Source organism: Silurus meridionalis, chromosome 20 (genome assembly GCF_014805685.1).
Source record: "Silurus meridionalis isolate SWU-2019-XX chromosome 20, ASM1480568v1, whole genome shotgun sequence".
Taxonomy (NCBI): Eukaryota; Metazoa; Chordata; class Actinopteri; order Siluriformes; family Siluridae; genus Silurus; species Silurus meridionalis.
Window position 1 is genome coordinate 8272501 of NC_060903.1, and position 15691 is coordinate 8288191.

The 15691-nt window shown below is 37.8% G+C and overlaps 1 protein-coding gene across 1 annotated transcript in view; it reads left to right on the forward strand.

Annotated features, from left to right (window-relative positions):
- Positions 1-15691, forward strand: part of gpc1b (glypican 1b) — an 87109-nt gene that overhangs the window by 41675 nt on the left and 29743 nt on the right. The window lies entirely within an intron of this gene.

Sequence of the window (15691 nt, forward strand, 5' to 3'; positions counted from 1 at the left end):
AATGGTCCCAAATTTATATGGCAGCTTATGAAATCCAAGCTTACAGATTCCCTCTGTGTGTAGGCGACACATGTAGGTTTAAATCAGAGGCAAAGGGCACTATGAGGGTCTCCTTAAAAAGCTGTATATTGTGTGCTAGTGATAGACTGCTGGCACAAAACCTTCACTTAATGAGTTTTAGCAGCAAGTCTGTTGCTGTTTGAAGAGGCTTTGATGACTCCCAGATCAAATTTGACAGGCAGCCTTTGTGTGTTTGCATGTGTGTGTTTGCGTGTGTGTGTGTGTGTGTGTGTGTGTGTGTGTGTGTGTGTGTGTGTGTGTTCCCTATCATTTACACCTTTCTCTAAATTGAGTGTTTTTTGACAAACATGAAACTACATAAAATGAAAAAAATATACATAGAATGATTAAGAAAGAAAAAAATGAAAGAAAAAAGGTGTCATTTATGCTGTTTATGAAGATGGAACAAGAACTGAAGTGAAGAAAATGGAGAAAAATGAGATACAAGGACAAGTCACTTTTCTGATCATGATAAATGTTCGCCATGAGACTCTATCAGCACGCTGATTGGTTCTATCAACGCAGACACCGTAGCTTTCAGGTAGATATCTGCACTCCTGCGAGACCTAACGCAAACGAGTGCAGCGTGTGACAAGATTTGATTGGTGAATATGGGTGCGGCCAGTAAAATATTTACGTGTGTGGGTTGCGGGAGAATAAAATCATTCGTAGGACTCCCGCAAAATTGTCTCAAAATAATATATTTTTTTAATGATCAAAACAAATTAAATGTTATGTATCTACTTCACAAAAGCAACAATAGCATATATTATATATATATAATTTTATATATATATATATATATATATATATATATATATATATATATATATATATATATATAATATCAGAATATTGAATAAACCGATTTACAGGCACAAGTTTGGAAGCGAACTCTCGCATGGTTCATGCACGTTGGACTACTAGAGCACACCGAGACACAATGTCTGAAGCGATAGAGAAGCATCACTAAATGCTACCCTTATTATTTAAGAGAGGAACATACAACAAAACATAACCTTGGCCTGTTTTTTTATAGGATATTGTTCCAGTTGATGTTCTATGTTCTGAAAAGTTCCTTGTGTATGTCCATGTTCGTCATTTAAACAAAAAGTCAAACTAAAATAAAACTCATTTTTTGTTTCTTTTTTATTCATAACTAAAAAGTGAAGCAAGTGGACCTAAAAAATTTAAATAAAGCAGAATAGCGGGAAGAAGAAGGCAGTTCATTGAAAATAAAACTACTTATATATTTTACCTGCTGGCTTTTGCAGGCGGGAGCGGGACATCACTTAAACATTGTGTGCGGAAGCAGGAGAAAATAACATTTTTGTGGGAACGGGTGGGAGCGGTAAAAAAATCTGTTCTGTACACGGGCTCCTCTCCGTCTAAGTAAATGTTCATATTCTGATTAAATGAGCTGAAACCATGGTGCATGTATTTTTTGTTTTCCACCTGCATCACATCTATAGAGCTACTAGGGGGTCACTCATACTCCACAATGTGCAGCAACAGCATTCATCTTATCTCTATGTCTAACCATGCTTTACAGTGCAAGTCTTTATACACACTCAGCAGCACCCATGAAGCAGCTCTAGTCCTAGCTACCTATACCTATCCTACCTGTCCTGAAATACTGGAACAATGTTTTGTGGTCAGATGGTGTCCAGCATGTGTGGTGACGCCCTGGTAAGGAGTACCAAGAAAATTGTGTTTTGCCTACAGTCAAGCATGGTGATGGTAGCATCAGGGGAGCTGCATTTATTTGAGGGGAAAAATGGATTCCAACATGTACTGTTACATTTTGAAGCAGAACATGATGCCCTACCTTCAGAAACTGGGCCGAATGGCAGTTTTCCAACATGAAAACATGTTGGAAATGAAAACCCCAAACATAACTGCATTACTAAAGGTGAAGGTGATGAAGTGGCCACGTATGTCTCCAGACCTAAAATCTATTATGCACCTCTGGGGCATCCTTAAGCAGAAAGTGGAGAATTGTCATGTGTCTAACATCCAGCCGCTCCGTGATGTCATTTTAGTGGAGTGGAAGAGGATCCCAGCAACAACCTTTGCAGCTATGATGAATTTCATGGCCAGGAGGATTAAATCAGTGCTAGATATCCATGGTGTTCACACAAAATATTGACAGTTTTGACATGTTCACTTTAGGTGCACTCACTTTTGTTGCCAGTAATTTTGACAATAATGGCTGTATGTTGAGTTATTTTCAGAATAGTCTTAAAATGTATTAATTAAAACGTATTAATTTAAGGTACATTTAGAACAGATAAAAATGTGCGATTAGGGTGTGATTAATCGCAATTAAATATTTGTGTGCGTGTGTGTTCTTTCCTTTACTAATTAACATATGCTTGACACTTTAGGAAGTATACAAAGGGGATCTTGCCCTCACTAACACACACACACACACACACACACACCTTGAATCGAGCCAACACACATGCACAGACATTTCTGGTAAAAATGCTTGGGCAGTGATTATTTTCCATGGAAATGAACGTGGAATAGATGGCTAGACCAGAGATTCTGGTATGAATCTGTGTGTGTGTGTGTGTGTGTGTGTGTGTGTGTGTGTGTGTGTGTGTGTGTGTGTTTGTATGTGTGTGTGTGTGTGTGTGGCAGTGTTACAGCAAGCTTAAAACTGCTTTGTTTCTTGCCATTTTTAGTCAAGTCAAAAGTGAAACACAAACTACACAATCTATTATTTTTGCCTGAATGTTATTTCTTTTAGCAACTTTGCTCATTATTAATTTGAAATATAGATCTTAGCGACTCTGCAATGCACAAATTATGACGTAATTAATGGATTAGGTAGTTAGTGGCTTATGAGTACAGTCAGAGCTATGAATAATTAGTCTGTAAAAGCTATATATTGTAGCCTCATATTACCTTTTGTGTGTTTGCCATACAGTATTTTTCTGTAGGACATTACAGTGCTCCACACCGGCCACCTATCCAACTGGCAGCCTGTAAACATGTGATGCTAGTGGTTGAATGGTTCGCACAATGGCATGTGATAAGATTACCAAGGAACATGTCCTCCCACTAACATCCATACTCGGAGTACAGGGAGTCAGGTTTTCTTCTAGCAAACACTATTGTTGTCAAATATGCTGCCATAGTTCTGTTTAGTGGCAGACACTTTCTAAAGTTTACATTTAATTACTACTGTTTTCCGCTAGATTGGTTTGGTAGAAAGTGTTTTTTCCGAATGGTGTCCTGCTTCTGCATCTGCTTCTATCCTTCATCATGTGATTGATTTACAGGCTTTATACCTCTGGCATATTGGAAATACATACCACTAACATGTTGTTGTAAACTAAGATGTTTATAGATACAGTACATGTGAAGTTGATGGACAAATACCTCAGGGGTTTTTGATTGACAGGGGGTGAACATGGTAGCAAAGTGTTTAAACACCAGCCAAAAAGTCTATAATACCTGCAAAGACCATGCTGCATCTAATGGTCCTTCACTTACACTTTAAGACTGTTGACAGATTCAATAAAACAAAAGCATAGCTTCATAATGGTCATATCTTAATTTGCAAGGACATTTCTGTGGGTTTTTAGACATTGCCTGAATTCAGAAAATGTCCATCTATTGCTTTGAGAGGTGGTTTGAATGGCAAACACTAACCTTTACCCATAATGTACAAGTACAAGGCAGCTTTAAATCATATCTTTTTTGTCCCCCAAGGCCAAAGCCAAGTTCCATTAACTCTGAGTATACGGATGTAGAAAAACTGTGGTAGCTAAATAGCTTCTGAAATGTTGGTGTTCAGATTGGTCCAGAACAGCTTGTCTATCTGCATGGCAAGGGAGGTAAACTGTTTAAGAGATAGTGAGTCGTGGCTGTAAGATAGTCCAGTCTGTAACTTCTCACACAGTCTTTAAAAGTGTAAGGGAAGCCAGGTTATTCCATCCACCTTCATGCGATGTGCAGAACATCAGCATATCGTCTACCGCACTTCATTTATTCAGTGGCTTAGCAATAAGACGTCATCAGAATCTTAGCTTTTCAATCATCAGCAATTTTCTACCACAAAAAAAAAAAAAAAAGTTTTAGTACTTCAGTGTAACACAGAGTTATGAGAAAACTAAGGCAAAGTTTGGATTCACACAGCTCTGTACTTATCGTTCCTGTTGAACCGGTGAAACATGCATTCAACAGTTAATTATGAGGTTGCTGGCAGTATGCAGTTACATTCTGTTTACTGATTACATTTAGTAATGTTTTTCTGTGGAATGTGGAACAGAGTGATGACAAAAAGCAAAGCGAACAGTTTACAAAGAAAGATTTTGTTAATACACAGATAAAACTAAGCAGGGGTAAGGCACCATAGACTATGACTTGGCCTTGTCATAACTGTATTTGTTGAGGTGTGTGTGGGTATTTTATTGTTCTTGTGGAACAAAATGTTGATTGATGGAAAAACACATTTTTGTAATGGGTGGTGCTGTGTGTTGTCCATGGTATTGCTCTCAGCTATCTCTTTACTTACAGTAAAGTAGGTAATATATAGTATATCTAAAATGTAATACCTGATTCAGTAATATAGAATAAACATTAAGCAAAAGATAAATGAACTTAATAAAAAATGAATAGATGACTGGATATAAAACTACATCATTACAATTATAGCATAGTATCTCTCTCTCTCTCTCTCTCTCTCTCTCTCTCTCTCTCTCTCTCTCTCTCTCTCTCTCTCTCTCTCTCTCTCTCTCTCTCTCTTTCTCTCGAACTTCTAGCTCCACATTTTTCTCTTCCACGACACTCACACCCTACACACATGCAGACACACTAATACACACACAGACACACAGGCATAAACAAGCAGAATACTGTATACACACTCCCAGGCTGATAAGTGTCAAGTAAACACAACACACACTCTCTTAAATCCACACCCTCACATCACTAACACCAACAATCTTCAACAATCAACCAACTTCACTCTCATCATTACGATCCACCAAGTTGTATATACTAAAAGGTGCATCTGAAGTGACACACATGTTTCAGAGTTCAGAGCTGTTCAATTGGTGCTAGGCTTTCGCATAAGTAAGCGGGTGTGTAGTTTTATCATTAATAGTAAATCTATCAAATAAAGCCAGATTAATTAAACACAGGCTTAACAACCAATAACATTAGAGCAGGGTCTGAACGTCTGAGTCATTTATCATGATTTTTTATGAATAAAGTGACACAGATTTCAACTCTGATAACATCACATCCCGCAACATATAACATGATGTTAATTTCCACATAGGTTATATTAACGGACTTGCAAACTTTAGGCCTTTTTTTATCTTTATTTATCTTCAGTTACTATTTTATCTTGACCAAGGTCACACTGAATTCCTGTCGTAAGATATTTCCTGTAAGACCTGCTGTATTCCCCTATTTTATATGCTTCATTATTTTTTTTAGCAAAATTAAATGTTTTGAGTTTAAATAAAATGAAATGTATTGATGTATGTTTGACAAAGCTAATGTTAGACCAGTAGTTAGATATTGATGCATTAAATATTTATGTGCCAACTAGTAGGATGTTACCAATAAATCAGGAAAGAATGGTCAGAATTTGGCAAAATACAGATTAAATGTTGACACAAAAACATAGAAAACAACAACAAAGTGTCAAATCTAACAATTTTACAGTTACTAGTAATTAAAAGGTGATCAAAATGTCAGCCATGTAGTTCTGCTATGTTCTTTATTATGCATTCCTGCAATATCCTGTTAAGAAAATCCACCCAATAGTCAAGAAAATAACTGTTTTTGCATTTGTCTGAGTTCATGACTGCACAGATGGTAATAATATGATGTGTTCTTTCTGTCCTACAAAATAGAATTGTTAAAATGCATGCTTTCTTGCTGTATTTTTAGAAGCACAATACTTTTTTAGTGATTAGAACATTAGTCATGAGATTTTAAATTGGAAACATGAATGAATTAACATTTGATTCATTGCATTTTTTGTAGATAAATATTTTTATTCAAATGATTAACTCTACTGCTACCACACTATATTATATTCTTATCTATCATGTATCATGTGATAACGCCACACTTAATTTGGGGCTAAGTATGGTACATTATGCATTACTCCTAAGCAAACCTTTCAAAATAGAAATTGTACTGCATAAATCAATCAATTGCTTTTATACAGTGTCTGAGAACTGCAAAACGAAATAACAAACCAGAAATCACAATAACTACACCAAAAACAATATAACAAACGCAAAACAAAACAAAGCAAAAAAAAAATCAGAACACACAACAATTTAGAGAAACCAGAACAGGTAGGTTTAGTTAAATATGGAATACTTTCCACTGATTGGATGAGACCTCTGTCACACAAGATTTACAAAACGTAAGAAATCGTGTTCTTCGTTCTTCTTTTAATCCAAGAAAATAACAAATGTTTCCCTTCACAAACATCAATCAAACTTCTATAACCACAGCCTGTTGTACTTTTGGTAAACCATATGAGTGACTTATGTCTCTTCGAATTATCGTTGAGAATTAAATTCACAAACTATACCTAGCTTTTGCACTTTGAGTGAATTTGCCGTTATATAGTAGATCAACAATCAGTGAATCTTTTATAATCTGCTAGGATTGTGGCCAAGATAAAGCAAATAATGATTACATGAATGTGTGAAGTGTCACAAACTATGGCACAGGGACCATATACACTACTTCGTTAATAAAGTAGTCCTGTTTGTATTTAGCTTCTAATTTGCTTATATAATTATAATTTTTTAAATGGCTCCTAAAAGACATCTAAAAAAAAAGACAGGTCAGGTGTCCACAAACCTTGACTGTATAGTGTGATATATCAAATAATTCATTGATATTTAAATATATATATTTGGTGGACATGGTGGATTCTAGTTTATTATAATGTCCTTTCTACAGTCTTATACAGTCATTTAAGGTTATGGAACCAGGAGCTACTGAGCAACTCATAAAATAACTCAACATTTGAGATCATCATAGATCCAACAACAGTTTTCCATGCCAGAGCCTTCAAACACTCAAAGAGGTCCATTGTCCAAACCCCACATGAAGTGAAATCGAAGTGGTGCTGGTACGTCTCTAGATGGTTTGGAATGTTTGCTGGGTCACCATCTATTTCTTTAAAGGTCTATAATCTTTATGAGGTGGGACATGACTGGAGCTGGTGCAACCTCAGGATGCCTCGGGATGAGTAAATAGAGAGAAGCATTGGAGAGGAATTAGCATGGCTGCTGTTCATAATATTAACAAGAACAAGTTTATAATATAAACTATAAATCCTATAAGGATAATGTTAATATCAAGATAAATTATATTCATAATTATTATGTCAATAATACTTAATAGCATTTTACCTAAGGTTTATTATTATTTATATTTATTATTCAGGTTTACAGAAACACTTGAATTGATTTTTAAATAAATTTCGATTCATAAATGTATTCTCTCGAATAGAATTTTGAGAGAAAGAGAGAGAGAGAGAGAGAGAGAGAGAGTTGGATATGTTGGAACAAGAGAGAAGAGGAACTTTGGGGAGAATACATAAATGGAAGGGGATAAAATAGAAACAGATAAAGCAGATAAAGAGACAAAGAGGAGAGGTTAAGAGGCTGACATGCACTTTGCAGAAGAAAATGTACTATGCAGGGCCGGTAAAAAATTTTAAAAGCACTTTATAAATGTAGTCTCAATCATGATGCAGTTCAAGGCAGAAAAGCAAACACAGAGGATAAAGTGCTGATGAAAAAATAAGTCTTGCTAGGGAATAACAATAAGATTGAGAATATGCTGAATTCAAAATACACTTTATGGACAAATGTATAGGGGCACCTGTGTTTTCCAAGTCTATGTGGTTCTTCTTCAAACTGTTACCACAGTTGGCAAGCTGGAGGCTTAAACTGGGACACCTTATAGTAAAAGATCTTGAGTGGCCTGTTATAGAGCTCTGACATCACCTCATTGAATGCAATTGGGATGATTCGGAACATTGACTGCACCTCATGCCTTCTCATGCTACATCAGTACCTGACTTTACTAACTCCATTGTGGCTAAATGACCACAAATCTTCACTTCTGCGACATCTTCACAGAAGAGTGGAGATTATTATAACAGCAAGTGGAGACTAAATGTGGAATGAGATGTTCAAAAATGCAAATACATGTGTATAGAGACTTTTGTCCATCTTGTATATTTCTATCCACTCTCATAGCAGCTCACAGTGCAATGATAGCCCTAGTGTGTTTGTTTACTTTGCCACATGTGTTTGGTCTTGATTCATGTATTGTATTCTCTCATGTCCTCTGCTTGGCTGTCTCGCTCATGTTTCTTTGTCCAGTGTAAAATACTGTTCTTTGTCTATCCACATATCTCAATCGATCCAGATCTGTTTCCTGGTTTGTGTTTTGGGTTGCCCTCCTGACCTCCGCCTGTTTCACGTTCCTGATATTGATTCACGCTTTGCTCAACTGCAGTTTCAGCTTGCACCGTTTGCCAGCTAATAATTATACAGTGGCTTGATAGCAATATTCTCATAGCACATGGAAATGCTTTTATTATTTTGGAAATACAAAGAATCAAAGTTTAACCTTTTTAAATGTAATATTGGAGATTTTGCACTGTTTTTAGGTGCCTATGTAAATGGTTTCTGTGGTTCTGGTTTGTAGAAAAGGTCATATAATCTCCTTATGCCTAATCTATTCGACTGAAGCGTGTGCTCATAGAACATGTAAAATGGCTTTAATCTAAAAGGGATCATAATATTTTGCCCAAACTTGTATGTACTTCTATGCCAGTTTGAGTGCATACTGTTATTAAAGCAAAAAGGGGACTAAACTAAAATCCCTGTGAGATTGTATTTAATTAGAAATTTATTTAAACCATTGTCATGAGAGGTCCTAGACTTTTGGATCCCACTTTTAAAAAACTAGATTAGGCATCGGATAATAAAAGGTTGTTATTGTTACAATGGACACACGTAAGGAGCCTTTTATTTTCATATCTGCACCTGCATTTATAGCAGACTGTCTGCTAACCTCCATTATAAATCTCTCTCTCTTTATCTCTTTCTTTCTCCCCTATCAACTATCTCTCCGTCTTGCATGTCTCTCCATCATAGACTTGTCTGCAAATTAACTGATACAATGCCACTGACGCCATTAGAGCATCACGCCTGTCACTAAGATGAATGAGCAGCGAAAGAAGGGTAGAGGGCAGGAAGAAGGAGGAGTGTAAAAGATGTGCAGCTTCTCTATCATTTTCCATTTGATTTTCTTTTTCTATTTTATTCCTTTTTATCTAATTCTTATTTATTTTTTATTTTTTTTGTTAATACATTATATTTTAATTTTCTTTTTTAGTTGAAGTGCTTTATTGGTATAATTTCTAAGAGAAGTGAGGTGTTCTATATAACGGTGTGTATTATGGTTACATGCACCTTTTTAACTCTAGTCTGCTAAAAAAAATTTCAATAAATAATAAACATTAATCAGAAGCACAAAATAACTCTATTTCATAGCTATGGTGTAAAACTGGTAACAAAATCTTGACATATCTCACCAAGAAAAAAATGTTTTCTAGGATATATTCCTAAAAGTACAAAAGTACAATTTAGAGTAATTCAGTCATTAACAAGGGCAATGCATGCTACTTCTAGATCCAAGACATTGTGAAAAAGAGCTGGAAACACATTTTGACCATTAAACAGCATTATGTACAACTACTTGTGAATTTGTGTTTTGAAGTAGAAACAAGATTTATGAGGCACAGAGAGAGAATGGTGCATTAACATGCTTTTCTCAGAAGCTAACAGCATGGCATGCATGCCTGTGGTGTTGTGCATCAAACAGAGTTCTGAAGAGCAGTCATTCATAATTGTGTAGCCATAAATGTTGGGTCCAGACACTGTAGCCCTTTTGCAATGGGATTTATGAATGAGTAATATAGCCACAAATGCATTTTAAGCTTACCCAATTCCAGCCCAGTGTTTAAGCGAGTATGCTATCACTTCTACGAAGAAAACACAGCCAAATGTATTCTCCTGGTTTCATAAAAATGGCATTCAACAAAAACACCCTTGCACTTTAGAATTTGTAATGGTTTCTATATATGTAAAAAAAATGATATGTAAAAAAAAAGATTGTGGTTTATTGCAATATTTATGCATAACAGCTAATTACAGAAACAGTTTATAAATGCTTTCTTAAAATGTCTGTTTATTCAAACTGGAATTTGTAGTCACACACAAATGTGTGGTCTGTGACAAGAATCTCACACTGGACAGCTGTTATTTAAAAACCTGAGCAAAGTTTATTCATTATTTTCTATTCTTCTGTGTTTTAGATAGCAGTAGTTGCTAAAAACAGCACCATATGTTACTATAAATTGTGGTAATTATAAAGATTATTTTATGTAGCTGGCAGGACCACACTTCTTCCTTACTTTTTCCTTCCTTCCTTTCATCTATCTATCTATCTATCTATCTATCTATCTATCTATCTATCTATCTATCTATCTATCTATCTATCTATCTATCTATCTATCATCCATCCATCCATCCATCCATCCATCCATCCATCCATCCATCCATCCATCCATCCATCTTCCTTTTTTTACCTTCCAAACCATATACATTATAGTAATAGCCATATATTATGTTCATAGTACATCTCCTTCTGTAAATTTCAGTTTATAGTAATAGCCATCTGTATATCATATTCATAGTACATACACATCTGTAAATTACTCCTATAATACCATTTTATCTAATTTATGTAACTTATGTAAACACTGTATATCCTGCACTTGCTGCTATTGCACTTCTGGTTAGACCTAAACTGCATTTCGTTGCCTTGTACTTGTATATGTGTAATGACAATAAAGTTGAATCTAATCTAATCTAATCTGATACCAAAAAAAAAGAGAAAAGCAAAAATGTGTGTTCATTGTACATGAACATTTTCTATAATGATTTGCATTGCACATTGAAATTCATGCATTTCTGGTGTTTACATGTGTTTAGCTAGCTAAGTATTTACTAATAACCATGTTATAGTACATGCTGACTGAAGTATGGATACATGAGTGCGATTAACTGGGCATTTGACGTACCTTGCAAGTCGGAATTTGGAATTGTATCATTTCTTACCTTCATGCTTCCAGCTGTGTGTAAAACAGACATCTCAGCATGGTGGCTAGATAAGTATGGAATTCTATTTTGAGGGGCATTCCTGGTTTTAGGAGGTGAATGCAGAATCCTCTTCTTATTATTATTCTTTCGGCTGCTCCCATTAGGAGTCGCCACAGCGGATCATCTGTCTCCATACCACCCTGTCCTCTACATCTGCCTCTTTTACACTAACTACCTGCATGTCTTCCCTCACCACATCCATGAACCTCCTCTTTGGCCTTCCTCTTTTCCTCCTACCTGGTGGCTCCATCCTCAGCATTCTTCTACCAATATAATTCATGTCCCTCCTCTGCACATGTCCAAACCATCTCAATCTCGCCTCCCTCACCTTGTCACCCAAACATCCTACATGCACTGTCCCTCTAATAAACTCATTTCTAATCTTATCCATCCTCGTCACTCCCAATGAAAACCTCAACATCTTCAGCTCTGCTACCTCCAGCTCCACCTCCTGTCTTTTACTCAATGCCACTGTCTCTAATCCATACAACATCGCAGGTCTCACCACAGACCTATAAACTTTCCCTTTCATTTTTGCAGATACCCTACTATCACAAATCACTCCTGTCACTCTTCTCCACCCACTCCACCCTGCCTGCACTCTTTTTCACTTCTCTAACACACTCTCCATTACTTTGCACTGTTGACCCCAGGTACCTGAATTCCTCCACCTTCTCCAGCTCTTCTCCTGCAACCGCACAACTCCACTGCCCTCCCTCTCATTCACACACATGTATTCTGTCTTACTCCTACTGAGTTTCATTCCCCTTCTCTCCAGCGCATATCTCCACCTCTCCAGGCTCTTCTCAGCCTGCTCCCTACTCTCACAACAAATCACAATATCATCCGCAAACATCATAGTCCAGGAGACTCCTGTCTGACCTCGTCCGTCAACCTGTCCATCACTACTGCAAACAGGAAAGGGCTCAGGGCCGATCCTTGATGCAGTCCAACTTTTACCCTAAACCAGTCTGTCGTTCCTACTGCACACTTCACTGCCGTCACACTGTCCTCATACATGTCCTGCACCACCCTCACATACTTCTCTGACACACCTGACTTCCTCATACAATACCACAACTCCTCTCTTGGCACCCTGTCGTCGCCTTCTCTAAATCCACAAATACACAATGCAATTCCTTCTGTCCTTCTCTATACTTCTCCATCAACATTCTCAAAGCAAATAAGGCATCTGTGGTGCTCTTCCTCGGCATGAAACCATACTGTTGCTCACAGATGGTCACCTCTTCTCTCAGCCTGGCTTCCACTACTCTTTCACATAAATTCATGGTGTGACTGATCAACTTAATTCCCCTGTAGTTACTGCAGGTCTGCACATCTCCTTTATGCTTAAAGATCGGTACCAGCACACTCTTCTCCATTCCTCAGGCATCTTCTCACCTTCCAAAATCCTGTTAAACAATCTGGTCAAAACTCCACTGCCATCTCTCCTAAACATCTCACGCTTCTACCGGTATGTCATCTGGTCCAACCGACTTTCCACTCTTCATCCTCTTAATCGCTGCTCTCACTTCCTCCTTACTAATCCTATCTACATCCTGCTTCACCAACTCCACATCATCCAACCTTCTCTCTCTCTGATTTTCCTCATTCATCAGCTGCTCAAAATACTCCCTCCACCTTCTCAACACACTCTCCTCACTAGTCAACACATTTCCTCTCCATCCTTTACTGCTCTAACTTGCAGTACATCCTTCCAGCTCGGTCCCTCTGCCTGGCCAATCGGTATAAATCCTTTTCTCCTTCCTTAGTGTCCAACCTCTCATACAGCTCCTCATATGCCTTTTCCTTGGCTTTCGCCACATCCTCTTAACCTGCTGCCGCATCTCCTTGTACTCCTGCCTACTTTTCTCATCACTCTGTCTATCCCACTTCTGTTTTGCCAACCTCTTTCTCCTTATGCTCTCCTGCACTTCCTCATTCCACCACCACGTCTCCTTGTCTTGCTTTCTATTTCCAGATGTTACACCAAGTACTTTTCTAGTTGCCTCCCTCATCACTCCTGCAGTAGTTGCCCAATCATCCAACACCTCCTTAACACCACTGAGCCTCTGTCTGACCTCTTCCCTGAACCTCACACTACACTCTTCCTCCTTCAGTTTCCACCATCTTATTCTTCTTTCAGTCCTCACTCTCCTCCTCTTCTTCTTTGCCAACAAAACCATCCTACAGACCAGCATCCGATGCTGTCTAGCTACACTGTCCCCTGCCAACACCTTACAGTCTCCAATCTCCTTCAGGTTGCATCTCCTGCATAGCACATAGTCCACCTGTGTGCACCTTCCTCCACTCTTATCGTCACCCTATGATCCTCCTTCTTCTTAAAATAAGTGTTCACCACTGCCATTTCCATCCTTTTAGCAAAATCTACCACCATCTGCCCTTCCATATTCCTCTCCTTAAAACCATACCTACCCATCACCTCCTCATCACCTCTGTTCCCTTCACCTACATGCCCATTAAAGTCTGCCCCAATCACCAATCGTTCTTTCCTAGGTACACCATCTACCACGTCATCTAATTCACTCCAGAATCTTTCCTTCTCCTCCATCTCACAGCCAACTTGTGGAGCATAGGCACTGATGACATTTATCATCATCCTTCAACTTCCACCTTCACGATTATCACCCTATCAGAAACTCTCTTCACCTCCACTACACTCTTACTGTACTCTTCCTTCAGAATCACCCCTACACCATTTCTCTTTCCATCCACACCATGATAAAACAGTTTAAATCCACCTCCAATGTTCCTGGCCTTACTCCCTTTCCACTTGGTCTCCTGAACACACAACATATCTACCTTTCTTCTCTCCATCATATCAGCTACCTCTCTCCCTTTACCCGTCATAGTACCAACATTTAAAGTACCAACCCGAACCTCCACTCTCCTGCCCTGCTCCTTTCCCTGCCGTCTCTGTAGACGTCTTCCTCCTCTCCTTCTCCTCCTTCGGCCAACAGTAGCCCAATTTCCACCGGTACCCTGTCGGCTAACGATACCTGTGGCGGTCGTTGTTAACCCGGGCCTCGACCGATCTGGTATGAAATTCTCATTTGTGATCCGCATATTTGATTTGGCACATGTTTTAAGCTGGATGCCCTTCCTAATGCAACCCTCCCCATTTACCCGGGCTTGGGACCGGCACTAAGAGTGCACTGGCTTGTGCATCCATAATGGCTGGGTTAGGTGAATGCAGAATAAGGGTAGAATTCTAACCTTCAGCTCATTTTTCTAGTAATTTTTCTGATATTTATTGCACTATTGTCCCAATATCTCTGCCCTCACCATAGTCTTATTTTTTGAGTGAGTCATTCTGCTTGTGGGCTTGTGTGGCTGTGTATCAAGATTGCACACCATCCCAAATGGTGTCGCTGACATTTAAAAGGTGCTGAATTTGCTTAGATTTCTTAGAAAGGGAAAAAAAGCAAATGCATTTGTCTCAGACCATTTGCTAAACCATTAGTGTTGATGGTGCCTGCTGATGCCATGTATTTTAACCACCTGCCACACTAAAAGTAATGCCCCCAACCAATAATCAACCTTTTCATGACCTGAATTTTGACTGCACTCGGGTTTTATTTTAGCCCATTTAAATGGAAACTATAGAAAAAATGCGTTGTGCAAGTGTGCTTCTTTGTGGCATTAGCAAGCTTTTGTTCACTTGTGCTATAATTCAGGGTTTCTTCAGTTTTTAGTTTGGATTGTGTTTGTATTGTAATCTAGATTGGTTCGCTTTGTGTACATTGTTAGAGCTCTTATACGTGTATAAAATTAATATTCTTTTTTGTCTATTCTCAGCCATTCTAAATAAATACTCTGAACGTAAACTATACAATTATAATATGGTAATATTCTTGGTGGAGCATATTTTCCAGTCTTTTACTTTGCTTAAAACAATTTGCTAATGTACACTGATATTGTAATCATTTCAGTGCAATCAAATCTGAACTTTACTTAAGTGATATTTTTTTTTCCTAGCATGGTTTGGGTTCACTAAGTTGCCTAAATAAGAAGGTGACTCCAAATCAATACATTTTCAATACAATATTCTGACTGATCGGTTATTGACGTTATCTTATGATATGACATTTTCTCGCTATGGAAGGGGAACTCTGTCCTAGAATGACTCTGCCTAGGCTTGGTAATTGGTTTGAAGACTATAAAGAAAAACATGTAAATAATATTCTATGGATGTTAATAATAACAAACTGAAAACCTTAATTTACCATTTTCTTAAAATCCAAAAGAAGTCCATGTCAGTCAATGTGCTTCGATTTTGTTTAAAACACAGTGAGATGTATATTCTCTTCAAATAATTTCACAAATAAAGACATAACATCTTATCCATCCAACCAACCAAAGAATAAGCAAAT